The 25,998-nt window shown below is 39.7% G+C and overlaps 1 protein-coding gene and 1 pseudogene across 1 annotated transcript in view; one reads left to right on the forward strand and one right to left on the reverse strand.

The window, feature by feature from the left end:
- The window catches only part of RANBP3L (RAN binding protein 3 like), a 284,788-nt gene that overhangs the window by 163,799 nt on the left and 94,991 nt on the right, over window positions 1-25,998 (reverse strand). The gene's annotated exons all lie outside the window — the stretch shown is intronic.
- Window positions 9,293-25,998, forward strand: part of LOC112860453 (small ribosomal subunit protein eS6 pseudogene) — a 60,098-nt pseudogene continuing 43,392 nt past the window's right edge.

The following is a 25,998-nucleotide window of genomic DNA, read 5'->3' on the forward strand; positions in this document are numbered from 1 at the left end:
CATCATAAGATAATTACGTACTGATTGTTATCATCCCAAATTTGTAGATGAAGAGCCAAGCTTAGATATAAGTATTGCCAAGGTTGCATAGCAAGGTGGCACCTTGGAATCCTACACTGGGAATCCAATCTGGAGTTTTTGTTAACTCCAAATTCCATAGACTTTTTAGTATAGCTCACTGTCATTTAAATGGAGGGAGAGAAGAGAGAATAGGAAGGGGAAAAGAGAGTAAACAATTGTCTAATACAAGGAACAAATGACTGCCAGCAAAGTTAATGGCTGCCTAAAAGAGTACCCAACTGGGCAGTGATGCAGGGTGAGATGCCTATTACCCAAAGATGTAGCAACTAAACCAAATTTTAAGTAGGGAAAGCAGAGTCTGGAAGGAACCAGGTGTCAACATGGGTGAGGTCCCAAACCAGGGAAGGATCTGGCCAAAGTCGAGGTATGAAACCCAAAGTGTGGTGTTACTGGGAAACACAGCAATAGAAGAAATGAGGAGACTCTTGGGGAGAGGGTTGGGAAGTCAGGGTGCTGGATAAAAGAGAAGGAGGCATACAAAAGAGAAGGGCACAATGCCAGTGAGGCATCTTGGTAGCAGTTCTTGAATAGCATTATGAAGGAGCCACAGAACCTCTGTGAAGTTCTCAGACCAAATGCCAGCTTCACGTAATAGAACAGAATGACATGAGTAACAACAGGTCATCAGTTGACAGAAAATCTACGTGCAGGTGAATCCTCCCCTGTGCTCACATTGGGATTCAGAATGTCTCTCCTGGGTTGTCTAGGGTCTGGGATCTGAGGATGGACACTGTTCCCTAGGGTGCCCGACCACACTGGGCCATTTTATGTCATTTTTTAACTCATCCACTGCCAATGTTACAGGACTCTTCCAAAGAGGTCGGTTGATTGATTTAGTGAACTAAAGTGTCTTCTCCTTGTTCCAAAAAGGATTCTGTCATATATACTTTAGATGAAATCTTGTAATACTTTTATTTGAGTCCTTTTCACAAACATTGGATTTTGTGAGGTTAGAGCATTAAAATAAAGTCATTTAACTTCTACATTTTCCCATACATAGAGGCTTTGAGGCTGTATGAAGAACAGTGTGTATGTTCTTGTAAACTCATATTTCTTGTTTTTAAACCTCAGTATTATTTGGGTTAAATCTCCTTAGCCCCAAATGATCAAAAGTTTTGGCAGTTATCTGCTTTATTTCACCATAATCAAACCCATGCAAGATTCTGAGGTCTGAAGAACGCTGTTTAGAGTAAAAATTTATAGTAAGGGACAGATCATTATATTCATCATCAACGCGGCTTATGTCTCAGGCACTCTCTCTTCCTTTGCCAACACCTCATTGGTGCTATTATTCCATGTGATCACATGGCAACCCTGTGAACTGGGCAGGGCAGATGAACAAATTGAGGCAAAGTGGGTCTGTCTAAAGTTACTCATTTTTCCTTCGTCAAAATTGCATTAAGTGCCCATCTCCTATTCCAATGGTAAAACGATACAGGCTGAGGTTAGGGATTTTCCCCTTCCTCTAGCTAGGCAGATAAACTTCTCCAAGGAGAAAAATTAAGGAAAAAGCGAAGGCGCATTTAAATTTCAGTTTCTGGAAACAAGAGGACAAGGTATGGCTTGATTGGTAGCAACTTTGTCTTTAGTGACTCTTATCCTAACTTCCTATCTTATTACATGCAGCTGCAGAAGAATCAACCATCCTGAATGTAGCTTAAAGGGCACAGGAGGATTAAATAACGCATGAAGGATTTTCTGACAGATTTGTCAGACTTAAATTTTGGAACATGCAGGACATGGTTCAGAGTCCCTGGAGTGACAGGTCCAGTAAGTGATTACTCACACCCTGGATTTAATTTGTTTAAAGAAAAGTCTAGTTCAGTCTTGAAAACTTTTACTTTCATTTTGCCATATTTTACAGTCTAGAGTTTCATTTCCAAAATGAAAGCCACTAAATAACTACTGAGCATTTGAAATGTTGCTAGTAAAAATTAAGATATACTGTATTAAAAACACTCCAGATCTGAAAGACTTTGTACTAAAGATAGAATGTAAATGTCTTATTAATAACTTTATATTGATGACATGTTGAGATGATATTTCAGATATATTGAGTTAAATAAAATATATTATTAAAATTAATTTTACCTGTTTCTAGTTTTTTTTAAATATAATTTATTGTCAAATTGACTAACATACAGTGTGTACAGTGTGCTCTTGGTTTTGGGGGTAGATTCCCGTGGTTTGTCGCTTACATACAACACCCAGTGCTCATCCCAACAAGTGCCTCCTCAATGCCCATCACCCATTTCCCCCTCTCCCCCACACCCCCCTCCCATCAACCCTCAGTTTGTTCTCTGTTTTTAAGATTTTAAGACATATCAGACAAAGGGCTAGTATCCAAAATCTATAAAGAGCTCACCAAACTCCACACCCAAAAAAACAAATAACCCAATGAAGAAATGAGCAGAAAACATGAACAGACACTTCTCTAAAGAAGACATCCGGATGGCCAACAGGCACATGAAAAGATGCTCAACATCGCTTCTTATCAGGAAAATACAAATCAAAACCACACTCAGATATCACCTCACGCCAGTCAGAGTGGCCAAAATGAACAAATCAGGAGACTATAGATGCTGGAGAGGATGTGGAGAAACGGGAACCCTCTTGCACTGTTGGTGGGAATGCAAATTGGTGCAGCCACTCTGGAAAGCAGTGTGGAGGTTCCTCAGAAAATTAAAAATAGACCTACCCTATGACCCAGCAATAGCACTGCTAGGAATTTACCCAAGGGATACAGGAGTACTGATGCATAGGGGCACTTGTACCCCAATGTTTATAGCAGCACTCTCAATAATAGCCAAATTATGGAAAGAGCCGAAATGTCCATCAACTGATGAATGGATAAAGAAATTGTGGTTTATATACACAATGGAGTACTACGTGGCAATGAGAAAGAATGAAGTATGGCCCTTTGTAGCAACGTGAATGGAACTGGAGAGTGTGATGCTAAGTGAAATAAGCCATACAGAGAAAGACAGATACTATATGTTTTCACTCTTATGTGGATCCTGAGAAAGTTAACAGAAACCCATGGGGGAGGGGGAGGAAAAAAAAAAAAAGAGGTTAGAGTGGGAGAGAGCCAAAGCATAAGAGACTCTTAAAAACTGAGAACAAACTGAGGGTTGATGGGGAGTGGGAGGGAGGGTAGGGTGGGTGATGGGTATTGAGGAGGGCACCTTTTGGGATGAGCACTGGGTGTTGTATGGAAACCAATTTGACAATAAATTCCATATATTGAAAAAAAAAAGATTTTAAGAGTCTCTTATGGTTTGCCTCCCTCCCTCTCTGCTTGTATCTATTTTTTTCTCCTTCCCTTCCCCCATGGTCTTCTGTTAAGTTTTTCAAGTTCTACATATGAGTGAAAACATATGATATCTGTCTTTCTCTGACTGACTTATTTCACTTAGCATAATACCCTCCAGTTCCATCCATGTTGCTGCAAATGGCAGGATTTCATTCTTTCTCATTGCCAAGTAGTATTCCATTGTATATATAAACCACATCTTTATCCATTCATAAGTTGATGGACATTTAGGCTCTTTCCATAATTTGGCTACTGTTGAAAGTGCTGCTATAAACATTGAGATACGTGTGCCCTTATGATGAATCAGCACTCCTGTATCCCTTGGATAAATTCCTAGTAGGACTATTGCTGGGTTGTAGGGTAGTTCTGTTTTCGGGGGGTTGTTTTGTTTTGTTTTGTTTTGTTTTTAAGGAACCTCCACACTGTTTTCCAGAGTGGCTGCACCAGTTTGCATTCCCACCAACACTGCAAGAGCGTTCCCATTTCTCCACATCCTCGCCAGCATCTGTTGCTTCCTGAGTTGTTAATTTTAGCCACTCCGACCAGTGTGAGGTGATATCTCAGTGTAGTTTTGATTTGTATTTCTCTGATGATGAGTGACGTTGAGCATTTTTCATGTCTTCTTTGGAAAAGTGTCTATTCATGTCTTCTGCAGATTTCTTCACTGGATTATTTGTTTTTCGGGTGTGGAGTTTGGTAAGTTCTTTACAGATTTTGGATACTAGCCTTTTATCCGATATGTCATTTGCAAATATCTTTTCCCATTCTGTCTGTTGCCTTTTAGTTTTGTTGATTGTTTCTTTTGCATTGCAGAAGCTTTTTATCTTGATGCAATCCCAATTGTTCATTTTTGCTTTTAATTCCCTGTCTTTAGAGACGTGTCGAGCAAGAAATTACTTTGGCTGAGGTCAGAGAGGTTGTTGCCTGTTTTCTCCTCAAGGGTTTTGATGGTTTCCTGTCTCACATTTAGGTCTTTCATCCATTTTGAGTTTATTTTTGTGTATGGTGTAAGAAAGCGGTCTAGTTTCATTCTTCTGCATGTTGCTGTCCAGTTCTCCCAGCACCACTTGCTAAAGAGACTATCTTTTTTCCATCGGATACTCTTTCCTGCTTTGTCAAAGATTAGTTGGCCATACATTTGTGGGTTCAATTCTGGGTTCTCTATTCTATTCCATTGGTCTATGTGTCTGTTTTTGTGGCAATACCATACTGTCTTGATGATTACAGCTTTATTGTAGAGGCTAAAGTCTGGGATTATGATGTCTCCCACTTTGGTTTTCTTTTTCAGGATTTCTTTGGCTCTTCAGGGTCTTTTGCGGTTCCATACAAATTTTAGGATTGTTTGTTCCAGCTTTGAGAAGAATGCCGGTGCAATTTTGATTGAGATTATTTCTAGCTTTTTAATGTGCTTTCTGTAAAATTTAAAATTATATATGTGGCTCACATGAGTGACTTACATTGCATTTCTGTTGTATAGCAGTGATCTAGAGAACACTTCTTTTTCAAGAACTGTGAAGAGTTTGAGATATTACTCCACTTGCAAGCTAAGAAGTCATTTGGCCACAGTTTCATGGATGCTGGTAGATATGAAACTCCAGGTTCAAAGACAAAAGATAGTTTATTACTCACAGTGACAGCAGTAACCAAAGTATCAGCATACTGGCATGAGCTCACCAAGCCCAAGTTACCACGGATGATGTGAAGAGAGCTAGGTGACACTGTATTGCACTAACAGAGAGGAACTTGGAATTTGAAGAACTTCAATCTTTGATAAAGCTCAGTTGGCAAACCTGCCCTTTGCTCTGGAGGAAAACACCATCTCTGTCTTCCAAGGGTGTTAACTATGCAAACATCCTTGAAAAGATACTCCAGACAAAACGACACTTGATGCATTGCTTTCAAGGTGTGGAAAAGTGAGAGAGACCCATGGGGAACTGTCTACCAACATTCTCATTCCTATTAGTTATTTTTCCCCTAGACTATACATTTCTCCTTGTGAATGTTATATTTTTCTCAATTAATTAATATACATTGTTAAAAAACATTATTAGCCCCTAACTCGTTTTAGTTTTCTAAAGGCTTTGCAATTTCCTTATTGAATTGTACACCACGATGTGTCTTCAGCTGTACTTCCCTTCTCTGAAAAGAATTCATTTTCCTGAAATCATCATATTCACAATGTACTTAGTGGACTACTGGTGGTATTGTAGGAATGTAATACAGGAATACAAAAACTCAACTGAAATAGTCTGATTCTCTGGGCACACACATTTAAGAAACATTTGGAAGCACTGGCACTTTAGAAACATTTGTTTAACTAAACAGTGATTGGAAGTCTCCTCAAAGACTTGACTCTGGATAGAGTCTCAGTTCCCATGACAGCACACAGGTCTGAACAGGCTCTGCCTTGCACCCTGGAATGTTGCACCTTCAAAGCGTTTCACCAACATCAAGTAAGTGGTTTTCACAATGCATAGGTAAGGTTGATCATTAAGTACTATTATCCAGATATGACTGGCTTAATTCACTTGCCTCCAGCACCAGCAGCCAAAGTCAAAAGCAAGAGATGAATCCAGAATATCTGGCTTCTACGCTATGTTAACATCCCTGGACCATGTCTATTTTTTGCACATAAAACCACTCCTTCCTGTTCTTTTAAATATACTCAGTAAGTAACAGCTCATTCGGTAATAGTATATTTTTCTATACCGTTGCTTATAGACTATTTTATTTCTTTTAAAATTGTCACTACCTCACTTTTAATTTTTTTCATTCATTTAAATAGGTAACAGATGCACACACATGAAAACAAAAAAGGTAGTAGGAGGTGGAATATAATAAAAAGTATTCTTCATTTCTCCTCTATCAGTCAGCCACCTAGTTTTCTCTGGAGGCAAACCTTCTTAATGATTTCTTGTGAATATCTCCAGACATAGATCGCACATTTACAAATCTATCCCTTATATTACGTAGTTGATATGCCTGCCATCCATACTTTTCTGTATCTTGTTTTTCTCACTTAGTTATCAATTTTGGAGATTATTCCCTATCAATGAGCTTAGTGTTTCATTCTTTTAACTGTACCCTGTTTATTTAATCAGTTTCCTATTGGGGCAGGTAGGTTGTTTCCAGTCTTTGCTATTCTTTACTTATTGAGCCAACACTTACCCAGTGATTGTCTCGTGCCATGCTCTGCAGTGACTCTCCTGGCACTTGTATCACTTTCTGCACACGCAAATAAACCAGAAGCACCATGGTTTTGCTACTTTCTAGCTGTCTTTGGCCAAACTGCTGAGCCTCAGTTTCTTTATCTACAGTATGAGAATAATAATAGTACCTAGTTCATAGGATTGTTGAGAAGAGAGTAAAAGAGTCAAATATATATAATATATAAATACATGTGCAAAGCATGGTATCTAACACAACGTATGTGTATTCATTGTAGCTATAATTTGCATTTCTCAAATTGAGTGAATTTGAGAATCTTTTGTTATTAAGCCTATTTTGTTACTAAGTTATTGATCTTTTACTTACTGATTTATCAAGTGCTTTAAAAGTATAAATTATAGGGGCTCCTGGGTGGCTCAGTTGGCTGAGAGTCCAACTTCAGCTCAGTTCATGATCGCATGATTTGTGAGTTCAAGACCCGCATTAGGCTTGCTGCTGTCAGCGTGGAGCCCACTTTGGATCCTCTGTCTCCTTCTCTCTTTGCCCCTCCCCCGTTTGTGCTCTTGCTCTCTCCCTCTTTGAAAAATAAACATTTTTAAAGTATAAATTAGGTATACACACACACACACACACACGTAATATATCCTTTGTCTATGATATAAGTTGAAGATATTTTCCTAGTTTGTAATTTGTCGTTTCATTTTATTTTTCTCACCCTGTAGACATTTTTATTATTATAGAATCAAATTTCCCCATCTTTTTTATATGACTTCTGGATTTTGCACTCCATTCAAGATCTTTCCTTCTTATTGTGAGATAATAAGAAAAATTATTTTCTTTTTTTTCTGGTATTTTATTTTCTTTACAGTTAAATCATTGATCCATCTGTGAATTATTTTGGTCTTAGGTGAGCCAAGAATTCCATCTTCTTTTTTCCAGATGTCTGCTAGTTATTCTAATACCATAAAGGTAATTTAAGGAAAAAAATGGTTTAATGTTGGAGAGTTTTACAATTTACTAATAGTACAAAATTTATTTTGCCTAGTGTGTGTTCTATGGGAAGAGGAAGGTGTGTGTGGCCTTTCTCATCCAGCTCGTTATTAGTAATATAAGTACTTGTCATTGAGGGCCAGGGTATAACTGGCCCATTTATTTAGTGATCAAGGTATACTAGCACTTGAAAGGAGGATACTAGAAGATTTACAGCCAGAGGACCCAGCAAAACTGTGCCCGGTTTCTGACCCACTATGAAATCACAAATGTCATTGTTTTAGCCACTAAGTTTCAGAGTGATTTGTTACCTAGCAATGGATAATACAATGAGCACAGATGAGCATTGCAGAAGTGAGAGCCAATGGCGGGTCCTTTCTGATTACTTCTATTTTCTCAGTGAAGAAGGTTATCTGCTGAGAGCGAGGAGGCAGCAAGAGATAATAGAGGTTTGAGGAGAGAAGAGAAGGTATGAAACAGAAGCATGGGAGAGTTAATAGACCAGGGAAGTATAGTATGACTGACAGGCTGAGATGAGTGGTATGAACGTAAAGCAAGAACAGCCAGCTCAGCTGTGTTGTCTGCAACCATATTCGTGTGCAGGGGTACATGTACAGAGGTTTGGCTGTGGTCAGAGCCAGGGTTTTGCCAGATGAGCATGACAAAGAAAGCGGAGGCAAAGGAACTAAGGTACACATAAAGGAATGAATATTATGACAGACCACAGACTATGGCCTGGATAAGTAGAGACTGAAGGAAGTAAGAAGATAGTATGCTCAATTGTTACAGGTCCTAGCAATGGCAAAAAGTTTTTAAAATCAGGACCTAGAGGAATAATAGGAAGTGATATACAATTACGTTAGAAAAAAACATAGCATCATGTAAAGTTGAACCCATTGATTTTGCTCCTACAAAAACTCTTGCAAATATGTGCCAGAAGATATGTACAAGCTATTTATAGCAGCAGAAATAATGACATCAAAAAGCTGGGAAGAATGAATGAATACATTTTGGTATATTCACACCACAGAATATTATACAGTAGTAAAACTATACCATAGCCATTGCACACAATATGGAGACATTTTATGCATAGAATAGTAAGTACATTGCAAACTCCAAATCACTACATGCAGTATGATATCATTTATATAAAATTCAAGAAAAATAAGTAAGCAACATGCTGTTTAGGAATACATGCATATATGATAAAGCCATTTTAAATATCAGGGGAAGTATAAATAAATAAATAAATAAATATCAGGGGAATTAAAAATGCAAAATTAGGGATTATGGATACTCATGGAGAGGAGGCAAGGAAATGGGATAGAGAAGGAAGACATAGTTAGATGAAAATAAAATAAAATAAAAAGTGGTGCTCAAATATTGGGATGCTTAAAATTAAGATTGCAGAGGGGCGCCTGGGTGGCGCAGTCGGTTAAGCGTCCGACTTCAGCCAGGTCACGATCTCGCGGTCCGTGAGTTCGAGCCCTGCATTGGGCTCTGGGCTGATGGCTCGGAGCCTGGAGCCTGTTTCCGATTCTGTGTCTCCCTCTCTCTCTGCCCCTCCCCCGTTCATGCTCTGTCTCTCTCTGTCCCAAAAATAAATAAACGTTGAAAAAAAAATTTTTTTTTTAAATTAAAAAAAAAAAAAAAAAAAAAAAGATTGCAGAGGGGATAAGATTCTTGGTAAGGACAGGGTCATGTGCCATGACCATGCAAGTGAACGGCTGAGGTAGGATGGAGTATGAGATACTTGGAGGGGAGGAGGTAAAGGAGCTGAAAGGCCAGTATACTGGAAGATTCACCTATGTGGATACTGAAATCACCAAGAACAGAGTAGACATGGTGTCGGAGAAAGTGACAGTGAGCCAAGAATGAAGGGAAGTGACACTGGAGTCATTAGTGGTTGTCAAAAGGAAGGTGGCAAATGATATAGAGTCCAATATTAAGAATTTCAGTGCTGCTTATTTTTTTGGAAAAGGATGGGACAATGGCTTGGGAGCAGCAATAAGCAAAGAGGACATCGATCCTATGCCAGGCCAAGCGGTGCCAGAGATGTAGGAGAGGAACCAGCTACCTCTATGAGTGACTGCAGTGGGAGCAGTGTCCTTAGGGAAGAGCCAGTTAGAAATGAAAGGGAAAAGGACATGAGGAAGAAGAGTTTCCTGTCTGTATACACGGAGTTCCAGGGGCACAGAGGAAGAGTTTTGATTTCTGGAAAAAGGATGAGAGACGGAGTCACTTAAGATATTCAGATTTTTCAGGAATGAGAACCTGGGAGACGAGGAATGACCAGGCAGTCTTGGGTGTCTAGTGGTAACTGAATTACATGGAGGGAGGTCAATCCAGAGGGTCTCGAGGAAGATAATGCCACTGAGATGGGTGTTGGTGGATAGGGAAGAAGGGATGTCCTGCCAGAAACATGCAAGAATGTCTGAAGCCTGAGAATTTCTTCGGTACCGTGCTAGAGGCAGGAGCCTGGGGAAGAAGTACTGCATTGGCCTCCATGTCATCCTGCTTTAACCTTCGGCTGGAAAATTGATGTCCAAAGGAAAGTTAGGATGGCTCCATTCAAATCTCACCTTTTCGTGTCATCCCTTCCTCATTCTTTCCAGAATCACAGCAAAAACCATTTGGAGTCTGCCAGCTGTTACATAATATTCATCATTCCTTTTATTTGTCATATCCATCAAATCCATTGAAATTATACTCAATGGCCTAAAACACTGAGCCTATTTTCAAAACCAAAACCTCAAGCATAAAACAAGCAAAAGACCACTCATATGAAAGCTGGTCCTACGCATCAGGAGCCCATCTTATGGGACAAGGAAAAGGGCCAGGAAAGAGATTCCTCCACTCAGGCATGGATGCAATCTGGGGGTCCAAGATGCAGGAGACCACTGTAGGGTTTGGCAGATCCCCTTGGTTGTGCCCAGCATTCTTCATGAGGTATTTTGTACAAGGGCTTTGGTCTTGGCAGGTCACTCAACCCTGAAGGGCCCAGAGTAATTGCATCATTCAGTAGTGTGTGTCCACAACGGACCACAACCCTCCTGGATGGTTGATGTTTGAGAAAGCAAGCATACATGGACAATGGTTATAAAATCCAGCCATGTAATTGGAGGCTTATGATGTAAATAAGGCACCAACCTCACTAGTCCCAATGAGGGTGTTGGCAGACACCCAGCTTATGAAACAGCAGCAAGAGAGGGTCTAGCACTCCCTAATGTCAGAGATGGAAATTCTGTTCCTTGTGTCCTGTGGTGGCAGGAAGGCTACCCTGGACCAACCCTGTTGAGTAGGCTTCAAGTCAGGTGTGCTGGTCCATCCAAAGTTTCTGTGAAGTGCCTAATAGTCTTTATAAATTACTTGTCTGCTGAAATAAACTAGTGTGGTTTCTTATGTTTGCAGTAAAAGCCTTGATACCATTTTTTAAAAAGATTTGTACAGGCAGAGAATTGGGGGCAAGGAATTCCAAGGTCAGGGAATGGCACAAGGACAGGCAGGCATGCAAGTGTGAAAACTCAGAGTGTGTCGTTAGAAATATTTGCTGATTTAAACCTTGGGGTACAAGTGCCCCTATGCATCGGTACTCCTGTATCCCTTGGGTAAATTCCTAGCAGTGCTACTGCTGGGTCATAGGGTAGGTCTATTTTTAATTTTCTGAGGAACCTCCACACTGTTTTCCAGAGCGGCTGCACCAGTTTGCATTCCCACCAACAGAGTTTATAGCAGCACTCTCAACAATAGCCAAATTATGAAAAGAGCCTAAATGCCCATCAACTGATGAATGGATAAAGAAATTGTGGTTTATATACACAATGGAGTACTACAGGACAATGAGAAAGAATGAAATATGGCCTTTTGTAGCAATGTGGATGGAACTGGAGAGTGTTATGCTAAGTGAAATAAGTCCTACAGAGAAAGACAGATACCATATGTTTTCACTCTTATGTGGATCCTGAGAAACTTAACAGGAACCCATGGGGGAGGGGAAGGAAAAAAAAAAAAAAGAGGTTAGAGTGGGAGAGAGCCCAAGCATAAGAGACTCTTAAAAACTGAGAATAAACTGAGGGCTGATGGGGGGTAGGAGGGAGAGGAGGGTGGGCGATGGGCATTGAGGAGGGCACCTGTTGGGATGAACACTGGGTGTTGTATGGAAACCAATTTGACAATAAATTTTATATATTAAAAAAAAAAAAGAAATATTTGCTGATAGGTGTGGCGGAGAAAGTAAGGAACTTGAAACTGACTATTGGATGGTCATTCAGTTTCCTGGCAAAAAGGAACACTATAAAGCTGAAGCCATACTTTGAGAAACAGAGGTGTGTATCAGAATCGGATACTAGCTATGATGGGGAAGAGAAAAGTGGCATAAGTGGGTTATGTGGCTTCACAGCGGGTGGGGGCGTTAAGCAAACGTAGAGGGCAGTGTGGTATGGTGGGAAACGACTGGACTTCATCACACTTCATTCACATCTTGGTCTGAATTCTGTAATTCTGCGACCACTTATCCATGACCCCGTATATATTTTATTTAATCTCCCTGACCCTCAGCTCCCTCACCTGGAAAAACAGGAATAATAAAACCTACTGTCCTAGCGTGATTAGCTTGTGCATTCCAAGGGCAAACAGGTAGGCCAACTAAAGCAGATTTATTGGTCCACTCAAAAGAGGGAAACCACACACCAGAGAATCATGGGATATCTCACCAAACAAAGGAAAAGATAGGTTCATTCTAGGGTTTGGGGAAAAGGTAGAAGTAAGTAAAATTTAACCGAAGTAGTATGGCAGTAGACTCAAAGAAGTCAACATCAAGTGTGGGCTGCAAAGTGAAAGCGGGGTCTTGTTTCCTTGGCAACTACAAAGTTAAGACGGATGTGAAATGCTGGATCTAAACCCTCTTATCTCAAGCTCTGCTCCTGGGTTGGAAACCAAGACTACTCCTCTGTGTCAAAGTGATTTAAATCCTCTGGTCAAGAGTAATAAAACTATTCTTAACCAGTTTTAGTTCACACAGTAAAGTTAGTAAGTAAGAAAGCAGTGGTCACTCAAAGAAAGGAGTTATTGTGATGCTTTGAAGCATGTGCTTGGAGGAAATATTGTTTTCTATTAACTCTGCAACTAGCTTTATCTGTGTTTTTTATTCTAGTCAGTTGAAAGACAGAATCTTACCATCCAAGCTAATTTTTATTTTCTCACCCTCCTTCATTGCCTAAACAATGAGAAGATCAGCCTGAATATTTTCACATTATTCTGTGAAATCCAGATCTTCACCGTTGTCTAAGTCCCACTGATTAAGTGGCTGTTTGGAGAGGAGGACTTAAGACAATCCTTTATATTTTTTTTCATTGTAAGATGAGCTGTTGAGTCATTTGATGCGACAATGGCTTTGTAGTAGCACTTAGGACTGTAGATCACATATTTGAGCAGTACAACACAGACAAATATGAAAAGAGCTACTTCAAGTTTGTAGTACACTCAGTCGCCAGATCACATGGTTAACATCGCATAAAATTAGTGTAACACTATCACTCGTACAAACAAAATTTGTCACAGGGAATTTTGTTAGTATCTGAATATTCACTCTCATTTATACTTAAGTATTCTAGATGTGACTTACAGTCACACTTTCTTTGTGTGCTTTGCATATTGAGCCCCAGCCAGTTGAGGTTTAAATGTTTATTTGTTTTTCCAAGAACAAAACGTAACAATAATTAATGCGATCACACGGGTGTATACAACAACTCACCAAGCTGTGCAATGAACATTGATACCCTTTATGTTTGCTACCTCTCAATTCAAAAGTTGTTTTGTTTTTTTAAGAAAAAATGTCATTGAGGAGAAGTTCCTTGCCCAAGGTTGTGCAGCATTTTATTGCAAGAATAAAATGCAGCAAAAAGTTGCTTGAGACCAATTGTATAAATTCACTAACGTTTGAAAGTTCTTAACTTTCAAAGGACTTGTCTATAAGTCCTGCTTGTAGACAGGAAGGTAATAACACAAACAGAACTGCCAAAGATAAATAAATAAGGAAGTGGGCTGACAGCACATTCGAATTTTAAGAGGGTATAACAGCTGGCTAAGTAGTTGAGTTTACAGTTTGGACTTACGTTGTCTGATTCCACAGCTTGCACAGTCAACTTCTAAGCTATTTTAAATGAATACAAAATATGTAAGTAACTCCTAGTCAACTGAGAATATCTTACACACAGAGTGCCCTTTAGAAAAGTTGGCTTGCCAGTGTAATGGACATTAGATGATAGCCCAAATGCATTAGAAGGGCTAAAAAATAGTTGAGATCTTGCATTCAATAAAGAAAATATGAAAAGAAAGCTTGACATTTCTCAAGGTTTTGTGATCCCCAAAGGAAGAAATAACTGAGAGGAGAGACGAGTGCCCTTAAATATGTGAAGGTTCCCCAAATGCCAAGTCAAGAGATATTATACTTCAGGCTGCTGCTGGTAGATCACAAAACACCACGGCTCCTGTGGGGACACATTCTTGTGGTCAGGAAGAGACAACATCTTGATCTATTGAGTGCCTTTTTTGCTGAATCTGAAAATGAAGGAAGTACATTTTTTTCCTAGTGTTGTTCTTTACAATCTACTAAAAAGTCTTGAGTCAGGGTAAATTAGATAGCCTCAGACTCCCCTCCTCTCCCGTATTAGAAGAGGCCGACCAATGTCCACTGCAGGCCAGCCTTTTCCAATGCCATGCTTCCAGGATTTGGGGATCCTAAAGCTGAATTCTTCACTGACTGGAAGCTTCTACTCAAGGTCTCACCAGTGATGGGAAAATGGAGCATGCTACCATTTGCTGCATCCCACAAGTCTTCTCATGACAGTTGGGGGAATGGAGGCTCAACTGCTCGCCGACTGTTCACAGCATCACTCACCACTCCATTAGGTGGCCCATGGAGCCATGCACTGCATTCCCCACAGAAAGCTACCTAAACACAAGTCCTGTCTTCTAGACCAGGGGCCAGCAGCCTCTCAGCATGGCGTGTTGGCCACCCTGAAGACAGCAGTTCCTGGTTGATGTGTACCTAAAGTTCCAGTGATACTTGTGACCTTGCACAAAAATTTAATTTTAATATTCTTTCGATTGTCACATTACATAACTACAGATCTCTGCTACTTCACGTCTCAAAAATATGACCGAAAACTGGTTTTACTTGTTTACATCACAATGATACGAATCCGATTTTTTTTTTTTTCCAAATACTTCTCAGGCTGTTTCAAAGCCTGGTTTGCATAAAATATTCTGGTAGATAAATTGTAAGTTACTAACTGACAAATATTATGTCTAAGTTTATGCACAGCCTCTCAGAGTGGCATAGTGACTCCTCTTTCACCCCTCGTGTAGAGGGGACAGTGAGAGCATAGGTTGAATCCAGACGTCTCCACCTCCACCAGGGGGTGCTGCAGAGTGAGGTGGTGGCTGTCCTTCACCAGGAAGGGTCTCAGACCCCAGAGCAACACACCTCCTCTAAGGGTCAACTTTGGAAGGAAAGGAAAGGGTATAAAGAGTACGGCCTCACCGCTGCCATTTGTGGGCCCTGGGCAACAAAACAAGTGGAGGCCTGCACATATTCTCTTATCATTTCAACCAGTAGGATGAAACTGCAAGATTTCATCTGACCTATTTGAGTTGTGTTGTTGATGAGAATCATTTTTTGCTCAATTTAACTGTTTTGATCAATAATTAGAGAATGTTCCTCCTATTAAAATGGCTAAGAAGAAAGAAAGAAAGAAAGAAAGAAAGAAAGAAAGAAAGAAAGAGGAAAGAAAAAGAGAGAGATGGAGGGAGAGAGAGAGAAAGAAAAAGAAAGAATGAGGGAGGGTGGGAGGGAGGGAGAAAGAAAAGAAAGAAAAAGAGAGAGAGAAAGAAAAAGAGAGAGAGAGAAAGAAAAAGAGAGAGAGAACATCTTATCCTACAAAGTGCCCGCAAGGATGCACAGTGAGGGTAACTCTCATACACTGCTGGCAGAGGGCAAAATGGACACCCACTTTAGAAAATACTTTGGCAGTTTCTCACACAGTTAAACATTCACTTTCCATATGACCCAGCAACCCACCCCTAGGTATTTACCCAAGAGAAATGAAAACTTAATATCCACGCAAAGACCTGTGTAGAAGGCTTATAGCTGTTTTGTTCATAATCTCCCCAACTGGAAAGAACCAAGATGTCCATTAACTGGTGAATGGCTAAACAAATTGTAGTTCCTCCACGTAATGGAATAATACTCAGCAATAAAAGAAAATGATCTATCAATACTTGCAACAACATGAATGACTCTCAAAAGGATTATGCTAAGAAGCCAGACACAAAAGATTATATACTGTATGAATTCCATTTACATGACATTCTGAAAAAGACAAAATTATAGGCACCGAAATCAGATCAAAGGTTTCTGGGAGCAGGGAGCTGGGAGAAGAGAGCAAAGGGATTGACCAGAAAGGGGCACAAGGGATCTTTCTGGGTTGATGGAAAACACTATATCTTGATTGGGGTCATGGTTACGTGATAGGATACATTTTGTCAAAACACATAAAACTGAACACTGAAAAAGGGTGACTGCTCCTACACGTAAATTATACCTCAAAAACCTGACTTAAAAAGAATTTGTAGTGTCCTATTTGCCGATCTTTTGTGGGTCAGAGTAACAGAAGCCTGCTCACTTTTTAACAGTTTTTAAAAATTTAAGCAGATGGCCTCTTTGTAGATTTACTTATTTTTCCTTTATAGCCTTTTCTCTTCTCTGAACTCTGCTTTTGTGGAGTTTTGTATTTTTCTTAATGCTTATTTATTTTTGAAGGAGAGAGAGAGAGAGAGCCAGGGATGGGCAGAGAGAGAGGGAGACAGAGAATCCAAAGCAGGCTCCAAGCTGTCAATGCAAAGCCCCACGTGGGGCTCAAACACACGAACAAGGGAACCGTAAGTTCATGACCTAAGCCAAAGTTGGACACTCAACAAACTGAGCCACCCAGGTGCCCCTGGAGTTTTGTATTTTTAATTTTTATCACAATTGCAATTTGCACTCATTCTCAATAATCTAGAAGATTAAAATATTTTAAGTTAAAATTCAAAGTTTATAAAATTTAAACAGGCTTTCATCAAATTCTATAAATTGTAGTAAATGCAAAATATTTAGAAAAGTAAAACCTCATTTTTTAATGTTTATTTATTTTGAGAGAGAGAGAGCACGTGCATGCGAGCAATGGACAGGCAGAGAGAGAGAGGAAGACAGAGAATCCCAAGCAGGCTCCACACTGTAATCATGGAGCCTGACGCAGGGCTTGATCTCATGAACCTCAAGATCATGAGCTAAGCCGAAGTCAGATGCTCAACTGACTGAGCCACCCAGGAACCTCTTGAATTCATGCTTACTGAGAGCAAAGATTTGAAAAGTTGATTAATTTGTTTTGCCATACTTCAGTTCTTCCATTGTTCAAATCCTTCCTACATATGAAAGCAGTGTCTATCTCTGACTTCAGCAGTGAAATAACCCACAAGCATTAGGTCTAGCTGTTGATGTTTCAGGAACACAGGGTGAGAAATGCAGAGAAGTATCTCCCTGGGGCCTGAATGGTGTCAGTAATGATAATGGACTTTTAGGATTATGGATCATACTGTGCCAACACTGAGCACAGAATCCCAAGGCATTGACACCTGTGTATGACTTAATAAATTTATTTTGTGTGTCGTTCTAATATGGGAACCCTCTAAAAGCACCCAGAGCAGGAGTCCCCCTTGCCCCACCCACTTACCCTATGGCTTTTGTCTCTATGCCTTAGGTGCCAAGACTGCCCTAAAGAATTGTCTTCAAAATTACAAATGCTTTTGGTCAAGATCACACTTCAATGTACTTCATTTAACATGATCATTACCTATTAACACTTTAACCGGATTTCTACATGAACTATGCTCAAGAATGAGTAGAATGGAGATCTGAGGAAGGTTTGGGGACTTGGAAGAAGGAAAGGTCATGGTATAGGCAGATCACCAAAACAAGCTCCAGGACTGTAGAAGGTAGACTTTGACCTCAAAAATCCTCACATATGCTCCAGGCTATCAGTGTTCTTTAAAGCAGAGAGGCATAGAAAGCCTAGCTGTGGAGACTCATATACAAAACACAGAGTAGAGCAATCCCTATCAAAATAATACCAGCATTCTTCACAGAGTTAGAACAAACAATCCTCAAATTTGTATGGAACCACAAAAGACCCCGCATAGCCAAAGAAATTCTGAAAAAGAAAACCAAAGCTGGAGGTATCACAATCCCAGACTTCAAGATGTATTGCAAAGCTGTAATAGTCAAGACAGTATGGTACTGGCACAAAAAACAGACACTCAGATCAATGGAACAGAACAGAGAACCCAGAAATGGACCCACAAATCTATAGCCAACTCATCTTTGGCAAAGCAGGAAAGAATATCCAGTGGAATAAAGACAGTCTCTTCAGCAAATGGTGCTGGGAAAAACAGACAGCAACATGCAGAAAAATGAACCTAGACCACTTTCTTACACCATACACAAAAATAAACTCAAAATAGATGAAAGACCTAAACGTAAGACCGGAAGCCATCAAAATCCTTGAAGAGAAAGCAAGCAAAAACCTCTTTGACCTCAGCCGCAACAACTCCTTATTCAACATGTCTCCAGAGGCAAGGGAAACAAGCAAAAATCAACTATTGGGACCTCATCAAAATAAAACCCTCTGCATAGTGAAGGAAATAATCAGCAAAACTAAAAAGCAACCAACAGAATGGGAGAAGATATTTGCAAATGATATATCAGATAAAGAGTTAGTATCCAAAATCTATAAAGAACTTACCAAACTCAACACCCAAAAATCAAATAATACGGTAAAGAAATGGGCAAAAGACATGAATAGACACTTTTCCAAAGAAGACATCCAGATGGCTAACAGACCCATGAAAAAATGCTCAACATCATTCATCGTCAAGGAAATACAAATCAAAACCACAATGAGATACCACCTCACACCTGTCAGAATGGCTAACATTAACAACTCAGGCAACAACAGATGTTGGATGTGGAGAAAGAGGATCTCTTTTGCACTGCTGGTGGGAATGCAAACCAGTGCAGCCACTCTGAAAAACAGTATGGAAGTTTCTCAAAAAAATCAAAAATAGAACTACCGTACAACCCAGCAATTGCACTACTAGATATTTATCCAAAGGATACAGGTGTGCTGTTTCGAAGGGGTACATGCACCCCAATGTTTATAGAAGCACTATCGACAATAGGCAAAGTATGGAAAGAGCCCAAATGTCCATCGACAGAGGAATGGATAAGGAAGATGTTGTATATAGATGCAAAGGAATATTATTCAGCAATCAAAAAGAATGAAATCTTGCCATTTGCAACTATGTGGATGGAACTAGAAGGTATTATGCTAAGCGAAATTAGTTAGGAAAATACCAATATCATACAACTTCACTCATATGAGGAATTTGAGATATAAAACAGATGAACATAAGGGAAGGGAAGCAAAAATAATATAAAAACAAGGAGGGTGACAAAACGTAAGAGACTCTTAAATTTAAAAAAAAATTTTTTTTTAACATTTTATTTATTTTTGACAGAGAGAGAGAGAGAGACAGAGCATGAGCGGGGGAGGGTCAGAGAGAGAGGGAGATACAGAATCCGAAGCAGGCTCCAGGCTCTGAGCCATCAGCACAGAGCCCGATGTGGGGCTCGAACTCACAGACTGAGAGATCATGACCTGAGCCAAAGTCAGACACTCACTGACTGAGCCACCCAGGTGCCCCAGGAGACTCTTAAATACAGAGAACAAACTGAGGGTTGCTGGAGGGAATGTGGGTGGGGGGATGGGCTAAATGGGTAAGGGGCATTAGGGAGGACACTTGTTGGGATGAGCACTGGGTATTATACATAGGGGATGAATCACTGGAATCTACTTCTGAAATCATTACAGCACTATATGTTAACTAACTTAGATGTAAATTAAAAAATAAATAATTTTTTAAAAATAATTTAAAAAAAAATTTTTAAATAAAACACAGAGTAGAATAATAACATTTCACCAAGACCCAATGGTTCACATAGGGTTGGAGGATATTGTGTGTTTGGAATAAAGAGAAAGAGAAATATATAATCTGCATTTTTTAGATTGTTAAAAGCATTCTAAAATGTCCATTGTTCATTTAGCAAAAATGTTAGTTTATTGGGGTATATTCTCCTTTGAGGAAGGTTCCTTAAAACACAAATTTGAGCATATTGCTCTCTCAAAGTCCAATCCATGGCCTTCAAAAGCCCTGGGTGATTTGCCCCTACACATTGTCTGCCAACTTCCCCTCATCACGCGGCTCTCATGAACACTAGGGGGCAACCATGTGACCTTCTTTCAATTGTTAGCAAGTTGCTTCCTGTGGCTAAGCCATTAGTTCTGCCACTCTCTCTGCCTAAAACAAATGTTCTTCTTCCCCAGCTTGTCATGTCCAGCTCCTTATCATCATTACACCTCAATTTAAATGTCCTTACCTCAGAGCATCCTTGTCTCCTGGTCACCTCACCACAGATAGGAAATACCCTCACACACCTTATTCTACTTCCTCTCTTCTTTTAAAACCCTTATCTTAACATTTGATTATTTGGTAAGTTTATTTGTCTTTGCCTAGCAATACCAGAGTGCAAGCTCCATGATCTAGTCCTGTTTTGTTCCCCTGGTGTCTTCACTGTGCCTAATAGAATTCTTGGCATAAAGTAAGGAGCAGAGCTTCATACATTCTTCATTGATAAGAAATCAAAAAAGAACTGCAGGTTGTTGATGGGAATGCAAGCTGGGGCAGCCACTCTGGAAAACAGTATGGAGGTTCCTCAAAAAACTAAAAATAGAACTACCCTACGACCCAGCAATTGCACTACCAGGCATTTAACCAAGGGATACAGGTGTGCTGTTTCGAAGGGACACATGCACCCGCATGTTTATAGCAGCACTAGCAACAATAGCCAGAGTATGGAAAGAGCCCAAATGTCCATCGATAGACGAATGGATAAAGAAGATGTGGTATACATATACAATGGAGTATTACTCGGCAATCAAAAAGAATGAAATCTTGCCATTTGCAACTACATGGATGGAACTAGAAGGTATTATGCTAAGTGAAATTGGTCAGTCAGAGAAAGACAGAAATCATATGACTTCACTCATGTGAGGACTTTAAGAGGCAAAACAGATGAACATAAGGGAAGGGAAATAAAAATAATATAAAAACAGGGAGGGGGACAAGACAGAAGAGACTCATAAATATGGAGAACAAACTGAAGGTTACAGGAGGGCTTGTGGGAGGGTGGATGGGCTAAATGGGTAAGGGGCACTAAGGAATCTACTCCTGAAATCATTGTTGCACTATATGCTAACTAACTTGGATGCAAATTTAAAAAAATAAAAAATAAAACAAGTTAATTAAAAAAAAAAAAAGACCCGCCAGGCCACAGACAATATATCATTAACATAATAGGTACTCCATACATGGAGTTCGTTCCTTAGGTAAGCTTGCAGAGTACTGAACAGGACTCAGTGGCAAAATAAAATGTATATGAGATGCCATGAGATCTGTGGGAAATGAAAGTTTGAAAGGTTTTGATCATGGCCACAAAATAGGTAAGCTCATTTAATATCACTCTGTTATTTCAAATAAATGAATATACTGGAGCAGAATTCAGTATTGCCTAGGTTTTAAAAATAATCTGGAGTGATGTCATGGATCTGGTGTACAAATGTTATTTTAGTGCCTCATCTTTTAACAAAATATTAAGTAAAACTCAGTAAATGTTAGTACTCCTTTATATTCTCTAGGAGTGGGGTAGAGTGTTAACAGGTATACAGTGAAAAAGCTTTTCCCTAGTCCAATAAATGAGTAAGTATTAAGCAGGCCACCCATCCTTTATTTATATTAAGCTATGTGACTCCTCAGAGCCTTTAACATGCAAATATGTACTATGAATCAGAATTGTGGAGCCCTTATTCTTTTTTGAACTCAGATAAGCATTTCCTCGAACTTATTGGGAATGCATTGGGGAATGCTATGAGCTCATCATTCTGCCTTCTAAGAAGCTGCAAGACCAAATTACAGGCTGAAGAAAATGCTACAAACCCGGATGGGGAAATAATAACATAGAATAGATCAGTGCCTCAGGTCAAATTTGCCTCATAGGGTCCAGGTTCTATTTCTCCAAAGAATATCTCTGTGGCATTTACTGCCTCTCCACAGGTCTTTGGAATAGAAACAGCATTCCTTGATTTTGAAGCATGCAGAGATTATACAAATACCTTCCAGGTGGTCAAGATTTGGGGGAAGGTACGGAAGGCACACAGACTTTCCAATAGGGCTCACTCATACTAGTTATGTCTGGGAAACTATCCAGAAATCTAAGTTCCATCCTTGTCCAATTGTGAGCCTGAAACTGTCTTCATTCATTCATTTGACAAATATTTATTGAAAGCCTACTGTGTGTCAAGCTGTGTTCTAGGTGCTGAGGATGCATCAGTTTATAAAACAGACAAAAATTCTTGCTCTCATGGAGCTTATATCTTGTAGGGAAAGACAAATGATAATCAAAATAAATAAGTATATTATTTATACATAGAATATTAGAAGCTTATTAGCAATGTAAAAACATAAAGCAGGAAGGAGGATTGGGGAGGGCTGGGGTTGCAACTATAACACAATGGCCAAAACAGACCTCAATGAAAAGCAAAGACTTGAAGGAAGTCTGGGAAAAAAGCATTCCCAGGAATGTAAATTGCAAAGGCTCAGAGGCAGGACCAAAATTGGAGGCTTGAAGATTCACAGGAAATCCAGCGTGTTGGGAGATCATGAGCAGGGGGACAATAATAGGAACTGAAGTCAGAGAGGCAATTAGAAGCAGAGAGGGCATAGAGAGAAATGGGGCCACTGAGGCTGAAGAGAGACGTGATGGATTCATAGGATCCCTCTGGCTGCTGGGTGGAAATTGAACTGTGGGCAACAGGGAGTGGAACCCAGGAAACCAGATAATAATATAACAGACCAGAAAAAAATAACAAAAACATATACACCTTAATTATAAATTTTTTACATTTCTGTAGTTAATGAAGTGTTTTTTTATATCCATTGTCTTATTTGATCTACATGACAATACATCCGTGGCAATCCATATTACACCTGTCTCAGAGGTGAGAGAATGGAGCCATAACAAGGTCAAGGGTCCTCTCCAACAATGGGCAGCTCCTATGTGAAAGAACCAAGCAGTTCTGGAGTTAGGGATGCTGACTCAGAACTGAAGGCTCTTTTCACTAAACTACAGTTTGTCAATTCTGGAAATCGAAGTAAAGACTTCTTTTTTAAAAAAAAAAACTTTTTTTTCAACGTTTATTTATTTTTGGGACAGGGAGAGACAGAGCATGAACGGGGGAGGGGCAGAGAGAGAGGGAGACACAGAATCGGAAACAGGCTCCAGGCTCCGAGCCATCAGCCCAGAGCCTGACGCGGGGCTCGAACTCACGGACCGCGAGATCGTGACCTGAGCTGAAGTCCGACGCTTAACCGACTGCGCCACCCAGGCGCCCCCGAAGTAAAGACTTCTTAAGTGCTGGGTGTTTGAGGAAATGGTAAAGATAAAGAATGATGGGTACGTTAGGTTTATCCTAGAGAAAGTAAGACTTAAGCAGGGTTGTTGTTTTTCTTTCTTCGTAAAAATTTTTATTGAAGTATAACACACATACAAAGAAGTGTCCAAGCCCCAGGGAGAGTTGTTTGTTTGTTTGTTTTTCAATATAACTTATTGTCAATTTAGCTAACATATAGTGTATACAGTGTGCTCATGGCTTCAGGAGTAGATTCCAATGATTCATCACTTACATACAGCACCCAGTGCTCAACCCAACAAGTGCCCTCCTCAATGCTCATAACCCATTTCCCCCTCTTTCACCCCCCTCCCAAACAACCCTCAGTTCGTTCTCTGTATTTAAGACTCTCCCATGGTTTGCCTTCCTCTCTGTTTGAAACTATTTTTTCCCTTCTGTTCCCCCATGGTCTTCCTGTTAAGTTTCTCAAAGTCCACATAGCAGTGAAAACATATGATATCTACCTTTCTCTGACTGACTTATTTCACTTAGCATTATACCCTCCAGTTCCATCCATGTTGTTGCAAATGGCAAGATTTCATTCTTTCTCATTGCCCAGGCAGAGTTTTTAAAGGAAATTCTGAAGTTTTCCATCTCACCACCAATTTGAAGGGTCTCAAGAGAACATACAAAAATGAGAGTAATACATTCTTGGTAAGACTTTCTTTTAGGCGCCTATGAAACCTCTCATTAATTCTATGCTTGGGCTTCCAGAGATAGAGGTCACACACTGCTCCACATACCACAAAAATGACGGCCTTGAGACACTCCTTGCAGTTTAAAAGTTTAACCCAAACCTTGCTCTTACTGCTGGGACTGGACAGCCAAAAGATTGGAATGTTCCAGGCGCATGCATGTTAGGGAAATCTCAAGGATTAACTTTCCAAAAAGCACCTTTTTAGAGATAAGAAGCTCAGGACTTAACTGGTTTTTTTGAACAGTAACTTTACTCAGAGATGTTCATATTGTGTACAGGAAGGCATATCACCCATTCAAGGAAAAAATAAAAGCACCCTACAGCCAAGAAACTGAAGAGAAACTAAATTTCTCTTCCTCCTCCTCCTCCTCCTCCTCCTCCTCCTTTTTCCTCCTCCTACTCCTTCCTCTCCACCTTCTCTCCCTCTTTCTTCCTGTCTCTCTCCTTCCCTCCTTTCCTTCCAGGACTAAAGATCTTGAGAAATCTTAATTCTAATTTTGGTGCATTACAAGACCACAGAATGGAAGAAAGCCAGGGGCTTGTGGATCCTTGAATGACAGATGGCAGGGTGGGGGGGAAGGGGGGGGTCCCAGTTTTCAGAGCAGAAGATTTTCCTCTCCTCTGGCCAATACGAAACAAGTCATCCAGTAGAATACACAGACCAGAGAGCAGGGAGAGAATTAAGTTCCTTTTTCCAGCTCCTTCTTTATTTAGATAACATCAGGAGAGTTTCAGGACTCCTCCAGGATTACCCCAGTGGTTAGAAGTAAATCAGGGACTAGAATCCAGATCTCAGGGCCCCAAAACCAGTGCTCTTGTCATTAAATCACACTGTCCCACCTTAAAAGCTTCTGTTCATCTTCACACTTCCCAGGGGCTTGTAGCAAGCAGAAGAAGAGAATACGTGAAGGTTATAATAGTCATAATCATAATTGACAAATAGGGGCGCCTGGGTGGCTCAGTCGGTTAAGTATCTGCACTATCAGCACGGAGCCTGCTTGGTATGCTCTCTCTCCTCTCTCTGACCCTTCCCTTTGTTCTCTCTCTCTCAAAATAAACATTTAAAAAATAATTGGCAAATATCACATTATCCTAATTGCTATTATTATTATAGCTAAGACTTATTGAATACTTAATATACATTAGGCACTATTCTGAGAGCTTCACATATATTAACTCATTAAATCTCCACAACAACCCTATTATCTCCATTTTATAGATGAGAAATCTTTAAGCACAGAGAGGTTAAGTGACATTACTTAATGTCACCCACTAGAAAAGAAAAAGCAAGTGATTCCAATCATACTGACTACTGAGATGGAGGGATGAGATGTCAAGGTTGGCCCACAAAAAGTGAGCCAACTCTGGTCCATCCACACAATGAAGTACTACACAGCCATATAAAACAATGAAGATGATCTCTATGTAGTGATGTAGAGTGGTGTCCAGGATATATTGTCTATTAATCAGAGTCCTGGCAAGAAACACAAATTTGAGCATTAAAAAGAAAAATGACTATAATTGGTTGTAAAATCTTGAATAAAAAATACCCATAAGCTTATGATGACATTCAAATTATGAAGTAAAATAAAAGGAGAGGAAAAAGCTCATTTTTCATCTTTGGAGGTACCTATTACATAACCCATTACTCCAAAATCTGGTTGTTAAAGGTAAATAATTAAGTATCTTACTCTACCTTTTCATGAAGTAGTAGACATGAATTTATCCACTGTCAATAAAGAAAAGCTCTGTTTTATAGAACAATTACAGCAAATAAGTGTAGAAAGGATCATAGCAGTAGAATATCACAATTCTACAACTGCCAATAAGATCATTTATCCAAACAAGAATCACTGATGGATCATTATTAAGGGAGAGGTTATTGGAGACTAGGATGTCCAAGTGCACCAAAGTACCATCCCTACACATTTTTTATTAAATTGCAAAGGGTAAACTGTACTTTTGCAATGCAAAGATCTCACAGTGATCACTTTAACCAAGTGATCAAATTTAACATTACAGTCAGACAATGGACTATTTTGAAATTATGAGCCTCCTGATAGGATTCAATGTTAAGTACCCAA

This window comes from Puma concolor, chromosome A1 (assembly GCF_028749965.1).
Source record: "Puma concolor isolate L17-30 chromosome A1, mPumCon1.1.hap2, whole genome shotgun sequence".
Classification (NCBI taxonomy): domain Eukaryota; kingdom Metazoa; phylum Chordata; class Mammalia; order Carnivora; family Felidae; genus Puma; species Puma concolor.